This window comes from Abrus precatorius, unplaced genomic scaffold (assembly GCF_003935025.1).
Source record: "Abrus precatorius isolate BTA unplaced genomic scaffold, Abrus_2018 Scaffold11, whole genome shotgun sequence".
NCBI lineage: Eukaryota > Viridiplantae > Streptophyta > Magnoliopsida > Fabales > Fabaceae > Abrus > Abrus precatorius.
In genome coordinates this window covers 27,503,569-27,510,052 of record NW_020874303.1, presented here as the reverse complement: position 1 = coordinate 27,510,052, position 6,484 = coordinate 27,503,569, and positions in this window count along the sequence as shown.

The window sequence follows — 6,484 nt, the reverse complement described above, 5'->3', positions numbered from 1 at the left end:
TTAAGCTCTATGAAATATATTTTAATTTTATTTTAAATTAACTTAAAACATTGTAAAACTAGAACAAAAAAACAAATTAAATTTATCCTTTTTAAGATACAGTCAAATTTGACAGCAAATCATATTAAAAATGAGTAAATATTAGCGAATACTCGTCAAATGTAAAAAATACAAATTGCTTCAACTTGTACACTATTTCGAGTTTTTGTCTTCGTCAATTATTGGCGTAGCCAAATTTTCCCCTACCACTCTAGAAAAAAAAACATATATATTTACACTTATTTAAATGGTAAGAAAACCATAAGTCGTGAAAAGGAACTTTGGTTTATTTGATTGCAAAACTATATAGTTTTAAAGTTATCTTAAAAAATACAGAGCAAGTTAATTGAAACATGCATTTTGAAAGGAAATCCTTATGAGTGAAAAACGTAGATAACGCCAGGTGTCCTTTCTTTTTATGGGTAGGTTGATAGTGACTGGAGCTTATCTTCTCCTGGTTGCACGGCACAAGGCACACTCAAATGGAATCAATCAATCAATTATTATACAATAAGTAACAGTACAAGCACATAAACAATATGATTCTTAAACCAATAATTGGGTTACGTAAAGGGAATAAATTATTCAACCAACATAAGGAAGTACCCTACCTGCATATTAAAGTGGAAAATCAGAATAAAATAATATCAATAATTTAATCAAAATATTGAAAAATGCCTTTCTATGAATGGAGAAGAAGCGTCCACGTCTACCTGTGCTTAAACCTCGTACATCTTGCCGACAACGGACCCATCCAAAAGCAAAAGAAAACCTAACCCAACATTATTCAATTCTGTAACATATTCTGCTAATTGTTTTTTATATATATTTTACCCCATATTCTGCTAACATATTCGTGCAAGTTTAACACTTACCATTTAAAACGTAATTACTTACCTATTTCTATACAAGACAATTTCTTTATTCATTTTCGAAATTCTTTCAACGTTATTTTAAATTTTTATACATCTACAAAATATTTCTTCCGATTAATTAACTTATGACAAACTCTCTTGCCACATCGTACGTACCATATATCTTTATGACTTACACGTCGTTTGTGGCTAAGTATTTGTCACATTTTTTAAAATGCGATGTATGAACACATGCATGTTATTAAGATAATAAAGTTTTTCACAAATTTAAACTCTCTTTTTTTTTTTTATATATTTGTTACTAATCTATCGGTATAAAACTTTATTATTTTACACACGTGAATCGTATATACGAGGATTTCGATCAGCATCGTAATCTCATGAAGGGAAAAAATTATATATAATATAATTAATTTAGAATATAAGGTGCCTTGCAACGAAGGAATGTGATTTGGTGAGCTAATCAATCTTAAAAAATCCGACTCTATCTTTTTGCCAGAACTGCATTAATGAAGATCACAGTACACCACTTAAGCTGCAGACTGCAGTGGAAGGACAATACACGTGTTTGTGTGATACACCAACAATTATTATCGTCTTTCCACTGGAATATGTGCATATAACCATTAACCAATTGTCATGTTGAAATAAATTTTTAGGTCAGTATTTATAAATAATATTTTTCATTAACAAAAATTAATTATATTAAAAATATAAAATATAATAAATATTGTTCTTTAAATCAAAATTACTGTTTTATATTATTAAAGTTAATCTTAAAAGCTAATATTATTACGACACACATTTGAATAATAAAAAAAGTATAAGTAAAACTAATTTTAATAATGCTTTATTATGTGATTAGCCTTCTAAAACTATTGTAAATAGTCAAAGTTGCAACTTGTTCCGTTAAAATTCAATCAGTGTACGTGACTTACACAAGTAATGTAAATTTTCTATCCTTTCAACTTTTCCATATAAACTTTTTGTTTAAAAACAATGTCAACTTTAATTTTTTTAATTAATTTTAAACATTTAAAAACTTAACATTTTTTACTAAATATAAAAAATATTTGTTATATTGTTAATGTAATCAACACTTTTTTAAAACTAATTTTAAAGGTTAACAAAATCATAATTTTAATAACAGTCAAAATAATTTTCATGTCTTGATTTGAAAACAAAGTTTTAAGAACAATGATACTGATAAGAGTGAGAAGCTTTAATTTATCCCAAAACAATAATGGAGTATTAGTTGAATTTTTAAATAAACATATAAGTAAATTATAAATGTTAATACCTAAAAAAAAAATCAATGTCAAATTGGTAGAGAGTTTTCGATACATATCAAACAAATATTAATACTGAATAAGTATTAAAATTTAGTTCAATACTGACACTTATTCAACATGTATAATGCACATTCTAACATAATTTTTCTGGGGGAGGGGCACGAGCTTGATACAACAGGACAATGATTCAAATTTCAGAAAACTTGTTTTTATGAATGGTTAGTTTTGTTTTGACAAGGTTACACATATATAGAGACAAATGATTGGTGTTACGATATTTTTTGGACAAAAAATTTAATGAAAAAGTGGGAGCATGCATGTTATCTTCTTGAATTGATTCATAGAACCACGCATGATTGGTTATTGTGTGTTCATGAAAATTTGTAAAAAAAAATAAAATTACAAAATAACAAAACTCAAATCAAAATACTGTAGACATTTAATTATCTATACATCGTACACATCTTATAATTTAATAACTATTGCGATCCTGTGACTATGTCCGTACTTCTTTGTATATGCTTCATGCAAAACCAGTGTCTGTTGCAGCAGAGACTATCCAATGGCGCGTGATGCATCTTTTCACCGACGCTGCCGAAAGGGTGCCGAGGTTTCTTGTCTTAAAAGAGGGCACCGTTCCAAAACCAGTATCCTTGTAATGTACGACCAAAGAACAAAATCACTTTTTTACATCTCTTCGCTTATTTAAAATGTTAACAAATTAATATATACACATACACATTAAAAAACACAACTCAAAAATAAAAATTAACTAGAGTTAACTAAAGTTGTTTCTCAGATTATACAAACATTATTTCTGTTTGTACGTAACTATCTCTTAAGAATAAAATGCAGGAGTTATATATACTTGAATTATATGTATTTTTTGGATGTCTTTTAATTAAATCAAAACTTTATTTCAATAGTTTATATCAATTTCTATTACATAAGATGTTAAACTTAAAGTTTAATTTTAATTAAAAAATTTCCTAAAATTACTTTTATTATTGTGTTGTGTTTTGTCCTTCCCTTGGAGCAAGCCCATTTTCTTAAATGCCATTCATTGGTCCACATTATCTTACTCTTTTTTTTCAGACCAACGTTTTTTATTATTTTTAGAATAAAGGAATTGTATTGGTCACAAGACTCCACTTTAGCACCAAACGAGTCGAGAATTTACTAATCAATCAGCACTCTCCTTTTTGATTCAACTACACTGACACCGTTACACACACATAATTGGAGGCCATATGATATATATGGAGTGGAATATCTCACCGTTGCTACTGTCGCTATACGCAGCCATGTCATGTATATTATACAGCCGAAAATTTGATCAACCACTCTTTTCGCTGGAAACTTAAAAGAAATTTAAAGTTCAACAACAAAACTCAATTCACGAAGACTAAAACTTATTGTTTTAGTTAGTCAATTCAAGCCTTTAAACAAGCAATAGTTCTAAGAATTTAAGATAAAACCTTTGTTTACCCTCAAAATATTCATTTTTTTTATTTGAACCAGTGATACTTGACTTGTTGTAACTATCAACCTACGAACAATATTCACGAGCGCTTTTATTTTGTCGAAGAATAAAATGTCATAACTTTTGAATATTATTTAGGTTTAATTGCCTTATGATTAAGTAATAAGTTTTTTTAATATATTGCGCGCATATTATTAAATTTAAATTGAAAATAAGACATTATCTGTAGCACGAGAAAACAACAGTAAATACAAATTTTCTATGGGTGCCGATGCAAGTGCAAACACAAAATTTTATTGCATGTCTTGTCTTGTTGGAGGGAGAGGGGGCAATCAGTTGGTGGGATTGATTTGGATGTGGTAAAATTAATTTTGGAATAATTGATTGTGTTTGGTTATAAAATATATTCCATTTCAACGTATAATTTGTTTAAAAAGATTTTTGTTCCAAGATATATATAAGTTGTTCCACAAAAGTGAAACTCTGATAATTTTTTTTTTCAAAGTTACCCTTAATCAATGTTTCATGCATTAATATAATAATTTTTTATAAATTTTGTAGTTTAAGCATCTACATATAAATTTTTTTTATAATAAAATACATAATTATTGTATTAAAGTTATAAAAATATAATAAATATTTTTTTTTAATAAAATTTTGCTATTATTAGCTGTTTATTCTTAGCCCTAAGATATTAACAAAATTTATTTTTTATTTTTATGAATTTTTTTTTTCAAAATCACTATTAATTACTCGTAGATTTATATAATTGATTAGTTTTAAAAAAATTACTTGCTTTTACGGTAACTTCGTATAGCACTGTCACCTTTTATATACGCTAACTTGATAAATAATAATAGCACTTTTTTATACTTAAAAAAATTAAAGAGTTTTGAAAATAAAAAAATATTAAAAAGCCTATATTTATAAAAGTAATAAAAGATTATAAGAAATTAGATAACGTTGAATACTCTCTTGATATCAAAGACATTGTATTTAATTAAAGACAAAAAGGATATATAAGAAAAAATACTGATATTTTTTTAAAATTTTAAATTTAATAGATTAATATTTTTTTAATACCTCTGCAACAACCTCAAATAATTTATATTTTAGAAGAGGGAGTAATTATTATTTTTATTAAGATCATCTTAATTGTGCTGAATGTTTTAAAATTTATTATGTTTAATTTTAACAAAGTTAGATTAAAAGGATTGATTTTATTAAAATAAATTTCAATGAACAATTTATAAAAGTGAGTTGAGAAGATTTATTTTAGCTTAATTAATAAATTTTTTTAATATAAAAACAGTGTAATTTATGAATCTATATATAAAATCAATTTCGCTTAAAAAAATAAAAAAAATGCCACCGTAATATTAATTTCACTGACTGTACATTAAAAACAAACTGAATGGGTACTGTGTAAAGACGTGGCTTCAAATTCCGTTAGATCTGTTAACGAAACACGCATTGTTCACACCGCTTGATTTGGCTTGGGCTATGGAAAACAAAGAGCGATATGAACCGTTGAATAATGAATTTTGACCGAGAAAGTGAAGGGATGGGTGGCACGTGGATGAGAAACGTGTGTAGGAAAAGAGAACACGTATCTTTGGAGAATTGGTGGAGAAAGAAAGCGAAAAAAGGGCACGGGTTTTGTATTCCGTTTAAAAAAAGGGCCTATAACCGGTTTAAAATGTCAAATCAGAAGGGTGGGGTTAGCTGATATTAGTGAAGTTACCCAATTTGGAAAACAATGTTTACCAAAAGGTTCTAAGGTTGGAGGATTACCCTAAGAAGAAGTACTAATTGTGCGACTAACAAAAGATTGTTATTTGTCTTATATTCTCTATTTAAGTCACCCTGTCTTATTCCTTCCCATTGCTTTTATTGCCACAGCCAAAGGGCAAGTGCCAAGTAGCTGTTGTTAGGTGTCCCTTTGTTTGGCCATTTTGCGTCCTTGCTAGAGCGACGAACGTTCGTGAAATGATACTGGGACCTACCCGCAGCTTTCAACCATTATTTTGTCCCACCATTTAGACAGAACACCTTACATTACTTTATTCCATTATATCATCACATATTATTATGTCATACTTGACCCTTCCACTTTCAAAAAAGATCAATTCCCTTTATGTACTTCAATCCTTGATTATACCATATCAATCACATTGCCTATAACACCTCATTGTCCTCCACTTTATAATAATCTCCCACTCTAAATATGTTTTTAATTAATTATATTTTTTTATATGATTAAAAATTAGTGTTTTAACTTGCGCCTTGCCAAGTTGCCATTGTTTCTGCTTCGGTGGCTGTGACGTGTTTAAATAAGTACTAACATGTATTGGACAACCTTAAAAAAAAGATAATGATTGTTAGAAATCAATTCTGAAGCCCAGTACTTCTCAAAAATAAAATGTATTTCACGCTTGAAGAACTAAAGGGGTGTAGGGTTTTCCCTGAAGAAAACGACATGATTTGTCATTTAGCAAGGGTGTAAAGTGTGAATCGAAAGAAAAACTAAAGCACAAGCGCAGGTCTGTACCAACTGCAGCAGAGTAAAAGTTAAAACTAGCAGTTGAATTCTCTGATTGTTTTGCATCCACTAATTGGATTAACCCCATATGTTAGATACGGAATCCTTCAGCAAACATCCAAACCGTACCTATTTTATTTCTACAAATGGTAATATGCACGTGGTCCTAAATTTTTGAAACAAATGTACAGCTTGTTTCCCACTGTTAAAATTCAAAATTTAAATTAAAAGAAAAATCAAATTTTATTTTTTT